This window comes from Xyrauchen texanus, chromosome 7, assembly GCF_025860055.1.
Source record: "Xyrauchen texanus isolate HMW12.3.18 chromosome 7, RBS_HiC_50CHRs, whole genome shotgun sequence".
Lineage (NCBI taxonomy): Eukaryota > Metazoa > Chordata > Actinopteri > Cypriniformes > Catostomidae > Xyrauchen > Xyrauchen texanus.
The window spans coordinates 28,980,900-28,994,297 of NC_068282.1; positions in this window are offsets into that span (position 1 = coordinate 28,980,900).

Here is a 13,398-nt window from a genome sequence, read left to right on the forward strand (position 1 = left end):
GACCAGGACCACACCCCTAAATGCATTGAAGCAACTGCCATGTGATTGGTTGATTAGATAATTGCATTAATGAGAAATTGAACAGGTGTTCCTAATAATCCTTTAGGTGAGTGTATATATGTGTGTGTATATATATATGTATACATTTGTGTATATATAATTTTTTTTATATTTAAACATAACTATGTATAATTATATATTGATATAAATATGTAGAATCATTATATGTTGAATTATTGTTATATGAGGGGCTTTCTCAGCAAATATTTGTATATGCGATTAATCGCGATGAATTAATCGGGACACAATGTAATTTTCAGCAGATGTCTTTGAGACTTGTAAGATTTAGAATGTTTGTAGGGTTTGGGTAAGGGGTTACACTCAGGAAAATATTTTTGTTATTTCCTTTATTGTTCTCTTTGGGAGTAAAAGTAATGCGTTTTGTATATGAGTCATCTCGTAATATTGTTACGACTTGTTATGAGACCAGGTTGGCCTGTTTGAAACATTGCGAACACAGACAAGCAGAGTGATACTAACAGTGAAGCGTCCAAATGCTGTTATAGTAAATATCAGCACACATGGAACATCACTTGTACAATCAGACTAGATGACTGGAACTAACTGTTGTTTATGGTAACTGTTATCAATGTCTAGGTCATGAACAGCCTAGTAAAAGTTTTCCTTTATTAATTGCCACAGTTTGTTTGCCAAGCAGGAAAGTTTATGTAATTTCAAAACAATGCTGTACCTTGACAGTGAGGGTGAGTGTGTGTAAGTATGTGTGTGTGCAGGCGTGTGCTCACATTGCAGCAAGAGAGAGGAAGTGTTTGCCGCTCAAGCTGTGCAGTAATGAGAAGACTAACACGCACGTCTCATCCCATGACTGAGAAATGACCCTTCTCTCCCTCTCTCTTCCTCTTCTGCTCTCATCAGATCCTCCCTCGCTCAGTGAGGTGTTTATTTAATGCCACTGTGACTGAAGCTTTTCTTAATTATGTTAAATACTGTCAGCCTTGATCAGACTCCACACTTAGCAATCACAGGTCCTCCCCTTACCCCTATCAGAGAGGATCCACGCACACACAAGAGCTAATGAATACAGACACAGAAGTGCTAATGAAGGCACTCGTATTTTAATTGCGGAGACACAAAAGCGCTGGCAGATTCATTTAGTCTAACTAACCCCAAAATATTATGAACATATAAAATAACAAAATACAAAATTTCTAAATAAATCATATTACTCTTATTATTCTTAATTAATAGAAAATTGGACTGGAAAAATAAAAACCAAAAGTAAAATGAGCGGCAAATATTTTAAATACTTTTACATAGCCAATCGGCTGTTTTATATTTAAAAATGCACCCACTTCTGTCAGTCATTGCTTGACATAGAAAAACGTGAATTCAGAGTAATCTTGACTTAAAGGGCCACAAAACCCTCTGTTTCACCACGGTCGAGTTCTAACCACAGATTCAAAAAATGCCAGGAAATGTAGAGAAGAAGAGGGTAAAGAACATGATGGCCCTGTCCCAAATGGCACACTTGATGTGGACTTGCAGTCTCGTGGCCTTCATTTGCGCGTTCCCGTGAAGTACACGAGACCGCAGAGTGTCTCATTTGATATTTTAGTGCTCAGAGGGGTTCTCACGAGCGCCCCTTTGCACCCTAAATACACCCTTTAGCTGAGCCTGCATATGTGCAAGCTCCACAGAGGACTACTACACAACAGTCCTCACTGCTGATCCTCTTGATCAATCACACCGAACTAGATTTTCCTTGCTGGAGGAAAAAACATCAGAATCAGAATCAGCTTTATTGCCAGGTATGTGTACACATGCGAGGAATTTGACTCAGGATTGTACATTGCTAACGATGTGCTTACTCATACAAAAATACAATAACACAATAATAAAATAAAATCAGACACAGGCTACAGTGTAGACAACACAAATATACACACTATGAACAAAAACAATATAGACATATTGACAAATAGTGCAGTGGTCAGAGTGCAAAGGACGCAGGAGTAAAGTTATTATTATCATTATTATGTTCATGTCGGAGGTGGATGTGATATGACGTTCACATGCATGTATACATGTACACAGTGAGATTACTCCTATTAGATCTTTATTAAATTGTTTTTCTTGAGGAAGTGTTATGTTCTTAAAAGTAATCTAACCCTAAACCTTTGTTATCGTTTTTATAATTATCGAGTCTCTAAAACATTAAAACCTGAGAGAATGTGTTCCTGAACATATGCTATAGCTTGTAAGATTCATAAAGTTTATGCACATAGCAATGTCTGGTCTACAGACTATATTTATACCTTTAGAATTGTGGTTGTGTGTATAAATACAATCTTTTTTGAGATTGGTGTGTGAGACATATGTTTTCCTTCCTATTCATCTGATGTTTATTTGTCCTTTAAACATTTAAAAAGATGTGTTTTTTTATTCAATAAAACACAAATATCCAAGAGTTAAAGTGTTTCTTTACTCTTTCTATCAATGTCATGACTTTTCAAATAATAATTTATAGAACTATGTGTATGAAAAACGTCTTGAATGAAAATGTCATTATCTTCTTTAAGTCTTGAAGTCTGTCCCAAATGGACACTTTTATAACTCATGTACCCTTATGGACTTGTTGACTAGCACCCCATCAGTGTGTGATCGCTTACACACTCACATTAAGGATGTAGATCAATATAGCATTTGCAGATGAGTCAATCAACATAAACCGTGTCTCAAACGAGCCCCAGTCTACCACACCGCATATCTCAAAAATGTTCACGTAATAAATGCGTGTTGCACGAACATTTAGAAGATATGAAAACAGTGCAAAGAATCCCTAAATTAGCTACTTTTCTCAATAAACATGTTGCTTGTGGAATATTATAATAGCTACAATTCTGACAGACTGTTGGAACAAAATCACAGATTTTAACCTGGTACCCAACGTACACACACCCATCTGGTACAACCCTGACATTTCAATCAACAAATTACTTATAAATGGGCAATAAATGGAAAGAAAATAACATTGCTCCCTTGCACCACTTCTTGAAAAGGACAATTTCTTCAACATTTAGAATTTGATCCAAAAGTTCAGTATTGAGCATGTGTACAATATCTTAAAATAAAAAGTGCAATACAAGCCAAAACAAATACTGTATATAAAAAAACCTCATATTCTTCTACATTGTCAGGAAACTTCAGACATCAAAACTATACAGAATCCTGGCCTCATTCAACCCTTCCATGTCACTTCTTATCATTAAAAAGGTAAGAATTATTAATTCCCAGCTAAGGCTGGCTTTTAGACTAAAATCTGCATGTTTATCTCAACATTTCTAATATATATACAGTACTGTGCAAAAGTTTTAGGCACTTGTGAAAAATGTTGCATAGTGAGTATGTCTTCAAAAATAATGACATAAATATTTTCATTTATCAATTAATGTCATATAAAGTCCAGTAAACATAAAACTAAATTAATGTTCGGTGTGATAAGCTATGCGAAGCAATATTGGGGAATCTAATAATACATTGTTAGTATTCTGAGATAATTTCTCTTGTTAGTATTAAAGAGGAGTTTAAGAAAAGCAGCAGGGTTTAATTCACCGCAGGCCACGTCAGACTGGGGATTCCTTGATTGAGAAATTTCCCTTCAACCCCCTCCCCACCCCCTTAAATTCAGGGGGAAGTTCCTACACTGACACATACTGGGTAAAAGTGTTCCTTGCTGCATTATGTGTTATTTATTTATTTATTTATTTTCCACTCATCTCTCCTCGTTTCCTGACAGAATTATTTTTCCTTTACTGGCTCCATACCTACTGTAGTATCAACTGAGTTCAACAAAGAGGTTCCTACGCCCAACAAGTAAGGGTGGAAAGAAGCATATGTTTCACAGGTATTTCATCAGAATTACCAACAAAGCCTGATATTTTCCATGATATAATCATTTAATATATGGTGAGGACAGAAATGAACATGGCTGAGCTCAGAGTAAATATTTGAGGTTAGCTATTCAGCTGTTTTGTAACACTGAGTGTGAATGGAGAAAGAGCAGAAATGAATTTGGGTAGAAATGAATGCCTTAAGGGTCCAGCTTAGTGCAAATTGAGGAGATAACATTTGTAAATTACATTTTCCTCACTTGAAGGGGTGGTCTGCGAAAAATGTGCTGTGCAAAAAATAAAACTTGCTAAAAATATCTAGTGATTGAATTGGTATAAGTTAAAGGGCAAACATCATGACCTTTATTGAAATGTTTTAGTCTTCATAGCTTCATTCAGTTCCCCTTCTGTCACTCAATGAAATTTGCATGCCACTCTCCCAGACATATGGGTATATAAGGAGCTGGAATGTAAACACTCATTCAGACTTCTTTGGAAAAAAAAAAAGAGTATAGTGCCATGGCACTCCTGCAGGTGCACCAAGCCAAGACACTTAAAAAGCTGCACAAGGGTAGTCCTGACTCGGGACTAATGCAAGAGCTGCGCTCGGCGACTATTCTCGCCCTCCAGGAAATGAAGTTCACAGCACAGTCTCTCGGGTAGGCGATGTCCACCTTGGTGGTCCAGGAATGGCACCTTTGGTTAAACCTGGTCGAGTCGAGAGAGGCCTTGATGCCCCCATCTCCCAGGTTGGCCTGTTCAGTGACACCGTCGGAGACTTCGCCAGGCAGTTGGGGAGTTGGCTGAGTTCTCCCTTTAACAGCATTTAACAGGCAGTTGGGGCTGCGCACCCATTCTACCAAGGGGGTGTAGCGGCCTCCTGGTCTCTAACCAAGGGCCCTCTTTAGCAGACATCTGCAGAGCAGCGGGCTGGGCACCACCTAACACCTTTGCGAGGGTCTACAACCACCAGGTTGAGCTGATTTCATCCTGTGTATTGTCAGGATCAAACAGGTGAGTCTTGGGACAGCTGGCCATGTGTACCGCTTCCATAGTGCCTTTCATCCCTTGAGGCGAAGACGTGCACTCCTTCTCCCAGTTGCATTCACAAAAGTGTGGACTCTGGATGTCCTTTCTCATTAGCCCTATGGCTGGTGCATTTTCAGTGAAACTCGCCACTGGCCCAGTACGTGTGTCAGTTAGGCCATGTACTGTGGTAGGTGCTCCACTTGTGCTGGTTATCCAGTTGGTAACCCCATGTGATGTATTTTCCACAAAAGGATCACATACGTAATTTCAAATTATTATTGTTTCAATCAAAATGAACAAACATTATTATATTATACAATATATTCTTTCTTTCGTTTGCTGCACTCACTTATCCATTTCTATTCACACACTTAAAATTTGAAAACAACATGCGCCCAGAGCATGTTCTCCAAATGACTGCCCACAGCCATATCTCTGATGTAACCCACCTAACATCTAATAGGGCAGAAGAGGCATCAGAAGGACAGCTACCATCATCATCATCATCTTCTCTTGCCTGTGGGGCCATTGCTTTAACAGCAATCCAGTCTTTGATTCAGCCAAAGTTTTTCCAGCTCACATGCTTTTCGATTACCAGTTTAAACCAGGTGCTTTGAAGACCAAACCTGGGCCCGTGGCTCTGTTTCCTCTGTGAGAGACAAAGGGGCAACCTGTCATCAGAGCACTTGACTCAAGCTTTCATAAACTGCTGTCTCAGTGCCTGCTGTCTCTCTCTGCTTGGCTCTTGATGAGCACTGTAGCCTTAGGTCTTGCAGATTGCCCCTCACTGGACACAAAATCCTTTTAATTACATGTACAGGCTTTGATTGGGATCTTCTAGTGCTTTTGTAAGCATTTATTCTTACTGACCAGGCAAACATGGATATCTATGCTTCTTTAGATGTCTACAGCCATAAAACATATTATAGGTTCCTCACAATACATCCTTTCATCCTAATTCTGTCAAAGTGGGGATGAACCACAGTTATAATAAGGCAAGAGTGCATTGTCGCTACAGGCAAGAGACTGCAGACATTAAGCTGGTCAAAAAGATTATAGACAGACATTTCTCTTACAGGCATGGTGGTCATTTGTAGATGTTTGTGTGTGTTAAACATGAGATGCCTTAAAGGAATAGTTCACCCAAAAATGAAAATTCTCTCATTATTTACTCACCCTTATGCCATTCAAGATGTGTATGACATTATATCTAAAACTGAACACAAATTAAGATTTTTAGAAGAATATCTCAGCTCTTTTGGTCATACAATGCAAGTTAATGGGCGCCAACAACGTGAAGCTCCAAAAAATACACAAATCAGCATAAAAGTATTCCATATGACTCCAGTAGTTAAGTCAATGAGAAGCGATATGTTAGGTGTGGGTGAGAAATCGATCAATATTTAAGTTTTTTTTTACTATACATGCTCCTCCCTGTTCAGTCAATGTCCACTTTAACTTTCACTTTCACATTCTTCTTCTTATATTATTGGTAATGCATATTATTCATGCCTACTGGGCAGGATGAAGAATTTTTTGCAGAAATATAATAAAATATTGATCTGTTTCTCACCCAAAACTATCATATCACTTCTGAAGATTTGAATTTAACTACTGGAGTCACATAGATAACTGTTATGCTCCCTTTATGTGCTTTTTGCAGCGTAACAATTTTGGCACCCATTTGGTCAATTTTTATAATGTTCAAATTTGTTTTAAATGCTGTTAAAGGGAGAACTCAGCCAAAAATTAAAATTCTCTCATTAATTAGTCTTTAACCCTCATGCCATCCAAGATGTGTATGACTTATTTTATTCTACAGATCACAAATTAAGATTTTTATAAAAATATTTCAGCTCTATGAATATCTCTAAGAGATATTTTTAGCGATACATTTTACTTTGTACAACCTTTACATTGCATTCCTTCAAAGGCATTGGGAAGTTTACTCGTAATTGCTGTCTGGCGACAGAACATTTGCACTTCAGACACAACATTATGATTTTCCGCATGCGCAGTAAGGGGATTTTAAAGTATTCATACATTTTAGTGTGTGAGAATATTTTGGGGAAACACTTGAAAATGGTAGTGTGAATGGAGAGCGTTTAGAAAACATTTTCAAGTGTATCCGAGATAATTTGGACGTAGCCTTTATTACCTATATTACCCGAACTGCTGAGGTGTGTTTTCATGAAATATTATGGGGAAAAAAAATGTTTTCAGTGGTTTATTTTATTAATATTAAATTTGCTATACACTGGCGGACAAGAGTTTGGAATAATGTACAGATTTTGCTGTTTCGGAAGGAAATTGGAATTTGGTAATTTAATTCACCAAAGTGGCATTCAACTGATCACAAAGTATAGTCAGGACATTTTCTTCATTTGCGCCGCCCGGTGGGAATTTGCATCTATTCGCTCTTTGCATTGACATTGACGCTCGCTTCGCGTTGTATGTGAATGCACCATTACATTGTCTTTGTGGTTTTTTTTTGTTGCCACAGTATGCAATAGACTGGCATGTCTAAACCCTCTGGCGTCGACGGACCATTCATGTCCTGCTGGATTTTTTCGTCATAACAGCGGAAACAACATAAAATTCTCCGTCATTTCGGTGCATAAAGATAAGTATAAGACATCATTAGAGACTTTAAAGGGTCTACTTTCATTTGTGTACACTCACAATAACAACAAAAGCTTGTGCTTTTGTAAAATAAAGAAAATAAAAAGGGTGCGCTTTCAGCAGTCTCTGTGTTCGCGAGCATATATCTGAAACATGTCACAAAAACTAAAACTCTGCGAATACTTATCACACAAACATGAAACATATGTCTAAAGAAAGCTTAGAATGTCTAATTTTCAATAAAATAATTGATATTTAAAACAAATATTCTCCTGAAATGTAATCTGTATGAAACAAAGCGATGTACAGTTTCTCTTGCCTCAGCTAATTATCCCTAATGTGATCACACCCAAGGACAGAGGGCGCTATTCAAACGGTAATGTGCTGATACAATAAATGCAAATGGTAAACGCCCCCAACTGTGCCTTAAAAACATTTAGTTCATTCACTTACATCGCACGATACACAGGCCAGAAAGCTCCTGGATAATGACGAAGAGTTAACATTTTCCTCAGAAGAAGAGCGGGACTCCGCTGAACGTTTGCATTTTGAAGAAAGACTTGATCCAGCCAAGGATACAATTTCAGATGAGTAAGTCATTTAGTTTTACTTACTTATTAGTTGACATGCTATTTTATATAAACATGTACATATTCCATGCGGGCTCGAGGCAACAGCGGCTCGCGTCACAGCCAGCCTGCCTATCCTTTTGAACCCCACGAGCCAGATGAGCTCGCCACTGCATCGGAGAGCGGTCCGGCGTCTGACTCGGATGACTCCACTGGCTGCCGCCTTCAGGCCAGCACGCCCTTTCTTAGGCTGATGCCCAGATGTCCGACATGCTTGCCCGGGCCGCCGTCAGCGTGGGGCTGGACTGGAACCCTCTGTCCTCCCCACAGCCTTCGCGGCTGGATGATTGGACACAGCGGACCCCAGGTGGACAGAGCGGTTGCGATCCACCTGTGCACCGAGAATGCCGCCACCTGTCAGGCCACCGGACAGGCCGTCTCCGCCCTGCATGCCATGGCCCTCCTGCAAGTCTACCAGGCCAAGGCACTTAAAGATCTGCACTTGGGTAGTCCTTATCCCGACGTGCTGCAGGAACTGCGCTCAGCGACCGACCTTGCCCTCAGGGCCACGAAGGTCACAGCGCGGTCACTCGGGCAGGCGGTGGCCACTGGTCACTACCGATGCCTCTAAATTGGGTTGCTGGCCAATTGTCGCTGCGCTGGCACATCAACTGCCTAGAGTTGTTGGCTGTACTAGCGCCCTTTTCCTCAGCTGAGGTAAAATCGTGCGCTCTTATCCCAGGAGATCCCACTAACTCGGCACCCTGAATGACTCCTCCCTAGCCCTCTGGTCCACGAATTCAGCAGAGACCACATCAAATGCGGGTACTCCATCTACCCTGTACTGGAATAGGTGCTCCACAGTTCGGGCTCCTATGTGGACTTCCCCCCGTGTGTATTTTCTGCGGTACGGTCCCCTTGGAAGCGGACCCGCGTCTCTCTTGGGCAGTTCCCACCCCTGGTCGCCGTGTCTGTAGCAACTCCTCCCTCCCAATGAGGTAGGATCTACCACCACGCCATTCTCCACATGTGACCTTAAAGCCCATGTGATGTATTTCACCACTCTATACCTCCCACAGTCTGGGCAGTTTTGGTCTCTGCAGGGTTTCCCCCCCCTGAAAGAATAGGAAAACTGGGAAAGATCGCCTTCCCCGCTGCGTATGATAGCGTTAAGATGGCCCCAGCCGCATTAACTCTATGCGAGAAACATAGAGAGAGAAAAGGCGTGGCTGGTGCGGCCTTCTCCCATGCTTGGCACGTCGACTTGTTCTCCCCTGTCGGGGGTAAAGAACCAGAAGGCATTGGGGAAAGGTACGTGCAGCCTGACACAGCTGGTCGCTTTGGCACATAAAATACCTGCCCGCTCCTGTGTCAGCAGTACACGTACATGGCTCAGCACATGGCGTGATAAAATTGGACCCCTAGTGTCGCTCCTTCTGTCCTCTGAGCCACTGTTGCGGCCAAACCTCATTGTCGGCTCCTCAAAAAAATCCTAAATGAAACAAATGCATTTCCCTCCCTTTATACCTAATACTGCAATTGTATTACTCCTTAAACATTCGTATGTCCGGGGGAGGGTCATTCGACACAACATCTCGTTCCCTCCATCAGGGAACGGAGGTTACAACAGTAATGTCTAGGTTACGGATGTAACCTCCATTCCCTGATGGAGGGAATGAGATGTTGTGCCGAAGAAGTGACACTAGGGGTCTCTCTTGAGTGCCTTTTGCATCTCTGATAAAAGGCCAATCAGAAATTGGCAGACAGAATTCGTATGTTCCCTGACATACGAATGTTTAAGGAGTAATACAATTTAAAGGAATAAAAGGAGAGAATCATGCATCTGTTCATTCAGGTTTTGCACTGAGGAGAATAAGGTTCGGCGTCGTGGCCGGGGGGACACAATGTCTCATTCCCTACATCAGTACAACAGTAACCGAGATGTTCCCTGTCTGTCGCTCACTCGACATTGTGTCGAATGAAGTGACACTATGGGTCCCTGTTCAATCACGCCATACACTGAACCGTTTATGTGAGCTGCACGTACCCTTCCCCAATGCCCAATAAAAATCGTCATCAACTTTTTAGGTTCCCGGCATCCTGGAGGGAGCGAGGGAACAAAGCGATGTGCCAAGCATGGGAGCAGGCCGCGCCAGCAGCGCCTTTTCTCTTAAAAAGTTAAAAGAGTTAAAAGCAGCTGGGGCCATTTTAACGCTATCACATGCATTGGGGAAGTCATTATTTTCACATGGGTTTTCAGGCCACATGTAGAAATGGCACGGTGGTAGATCCTACCTGCCGTGAGGGAGGAGTTGCTACAAACACGGCGACCAGGGGGCAGCGCGGACTGACCAAGGGAGTCGCGGGTCCTCCAGTAGGGGAACCATACTGCGGAAAATACACACAGGGGGATTAATCCACAAAGACCCATCCTGTGGAGCACCTATTCCAGTACAGAGTAATTTTAGTAACCGTAGTGGGTCTGGTCAGGGAATTCCTCTGCTGAATTCATGGACCAAAAGGCTAAGGAGTAAGAACATCCAGGGAGCATGAGTTTAGTGGACTCTCCTGGGCGAAAAGAGCGCATATGATCACCTCAGTGGAGGGGAAAAGCGCTATGTGCAAGCGGAATGTCCGGTCAGACTTTCCGCATTCCTGAGTTCTGTGTGCTCGGACCTGAGAGAACACGGGACGAGACCGACTCAACCCTGAGATTGTAAAATCTCATAAAGGTATTGGGTGTTTCCCAGCCCAATGCACTGCAAATGTCTGCTAGGGAGGTGCCATTGGCCAGTGCCCATGAAGATGCTACACTTCTCGTCAATTGTGCTCGAACCCGCAAGGGGGCAGACATGGCCTGGGTGTGGCCAAAGTGATGCCGTCAACAACCCAGTGGGAAAGCCTCTGTTTGGAGATAGCGTTCCCTTTCCACTGTCCACCAAAGCAGACAAAGAGCTGCTCAAAACATCTAAAGCTCTGCATGCGGTCCACATAGGTACACAAAGCATGCAGCATACACAACAACGAAAAGGCTGGGTCTGCCTCCTCCCGGGGCAGCGCTTGTAGGTTCAATACCTGGACCCTGAAGGGGATCGTAGGAACCTTGGGAACGTAGCCGGTTGCAGTCTTAGAATGACATGGGTGTCGCTGTCAGTGAACGCTTGCAGGTCCCCAACCCTCTTGATGGAAGCGAGCGAGATCAGGAGGGCCATCTTCAAGGAGAGGGCTTTGAGGTCGACTGATTCTAGTGGCTCGAAGGGGGGTCTCTGAAGGCCTGACAGGGCCATGGAGAGATCCCATGAGGGGAATAGGCATGGCCTGGGAGGGTTCAGCCTCCAGACGCCTCTAAGGAACCTGATAATCAGATCGTGCTTTCCTAGGGACTTACCGTCCACTGCGTCGTGGTGAGCCAATATGGCAGCTACATAAACCTTCAAGGTGAATGTGGACAGCCTCCCCTCCAACCTCTCCTGCAGCTGAGAGCTGGGCCCAGGTTGAGGCGGACCTGCCTGTCGTTTGGAAGCCACAGGGGGGCGCCCTTGGTGAGCAGACGGAGCATGGCCATGTCCCGAAGTCTCGAGTCTTCCGCGTCAGATGCTGAAACGCTCTCCAATGCAGCGGCGAATTCGTCATCCAGCTCGGGGGGCACGAGGGTCAACGAGCGTTCCGGGGAGCGGGTGATTCGTGGGGATCTATCTGGCGAAATCGAGCCCACCGCCATCCCCAAATCGTCTCCATCGCCAGCCATGTTGTTCTCAATCCAGTGGGAAGAAGGAGCAACGCGGGGGGCGGCTGGAGTGGTGTTCTTCTTTAAGAAGGAAAGCCGCGACCACAACGTTGCCATAATTAAGTTCTTGCTGTGAGAACATAATAGACTCATCTAAGCATCTCCAGAAAAACAATAGAGCAGAATTGAAAAAAATAGGACTGTGGGTAATTCACTCATGAACATATGAGGTCACCTTCACCAATTATTTTCTCTTCCCAAACAATGCAGTTATCCTCTGTCTCTCACTCCCTCTCTTGCTGTCTCTATCTCTCCTCCTCAGCTCAGTTCAGTATGCATTCTGTTATTACCATCATTATGGCAAGCCCTGAGGCCCTTCTCACATGTTGCAAAATAGACTCATCTAAGCATCTCCAGAAAACAATAGAGCAGAATTGAAAAAATATGAAGTCGCAAGTCAATCGGCATACAGCTGACAAACATGTCTGCAGCGATCCATGGTTCCTATAATTAACTATCAATATATGTCTCAGTCTCTGTATGTGTAGCCTCCTAATACAAGGTTAGCAATGAACTAACTGTATTGAGTCAGTCTCCAAACACTTCATGACAGGGAACAAAACTTCCCGATGGATGTCAGTGCTGTTACTATGTTTGTATTACACAGGTGGAGAAATGGAGACACTATCATGTCGAACACACTGTTTTGATGTTCCCTTCCATACTTTATACGCCCAGCTGGATGAACCATGATGCAGATACTTAAAATAGGACCTCCTTCAAGCATTTCAGTGTTTCTTTTAGGTCAGAGACAAGTTCTTACAAGTGGCGAGGGAAAAACAAGTAGTGTACGTTTTCAGTGAAGAGGTGGTTACACTTCCCTGTGGTTGGAATGTTTCAGATGATCAAATCACCCCAGTAACCTTGTCAAAGGATGTCACCTAGTATAATTTTGAGAATAGAGCTACAAGCTTACTTTAAAGTAGTTACTCCACTCTGAACAGGATAGTTTCATTAAATAAAAAAATATGAAGCAATATCAGCACATTTATGACATCAGGTTTAAAGTTAAAAAGAAACTAGATTTTGAAGTAGAATTTTACATTTTCTGAGGAAAATGTGGGTGGTGCTTCCACTAGCAAAACTTGATGCTAGAGTGTGATGAGTAGTTGCCAGGTTGCTGCTATGCAGTAAGGTGCTCTGAATGGTTGCTTATTGGACCAAGTAAAAAGAGCCCATCCTCAAATTATATTCTGGTGCTTAAATATATGTTGAGGCCCTGTTTTAATGTTAGTCTATGGGATTTTTTCATCAATGTTTTGTCAGTTAGGCATGAATCATTAGTCTGATCACTTAGACAAGTAAAATCACACCTCTCCTCAAAAAGATGCAGGATTTGAGGTATCATTCATGCCAGTAGCATAAATCCTAAGTATGAGCAATAGTAAACAGTCAAGTCAAGCATTTATTATTTGTATAGTGCTTTTCACAACAAACATCATTATAAGCAGCTTCACAGAAAATTATTCTCTAATGTCTG